Below are 478 nucleotides of genomic sequence, written 5' to 3'. Positions count from 1 at the left end.
GATTGATGAGAAACTCAACATGAGCCAGCTTTAGTGGGCGCTTGCAGCCCAGAAAGCCACCCGTATCCTGGGCTGTATCAAAAGAAGCATGACCAGCAGGTCAAAGGAGGTGATCCTACCCCTCTACTCTGCTCTTGTGAGACCTCACTTGGAGTATTGTGTCCAGTTCTGGTGTCCTCAACATAATAAGGACATGGCGTTGTTGGAGCAAGTCCAGAGGAGGGCCACGAGGATGATAAGAGGACTGGAGCACCTCCTGTATGAGGACAGGCTGAGAAAGTTGGGGCTGTTCAGCCTGGAGAAGAGAAGGCTGCATGGAGACCTCAGAGCAGCCTTCCAATATCTGAAGGGGGCCTACAAGGATGCTGGGGAGGGACTCTTCATTAGGGACTCTAGTGGTAGGACAAGGGGTAATGGCTTTAAACTTAAACGGGAACTTTAGGGTAGATATAAGGAAGTTCTTTACAGTGAGGGGGGG

The sequence above is a fragment of the Nestor notabilis genome, unplaced genomic scaffold (genome assembly GCF_000696875.1).
Source record: "Nestor notabilis isolate BGI_N333 unplaced genomic scaffold, ASM69687v1 scaffold25957, whole genome shotgun sequence".
NCBI lineage: Eukaryota > Metazoa > Chordata > Aves > Psittaciformes > Psittacidae > Nestor > Nestor notabilis.
Note: the sequence above shows the minus strand (reverse complement) of the source record.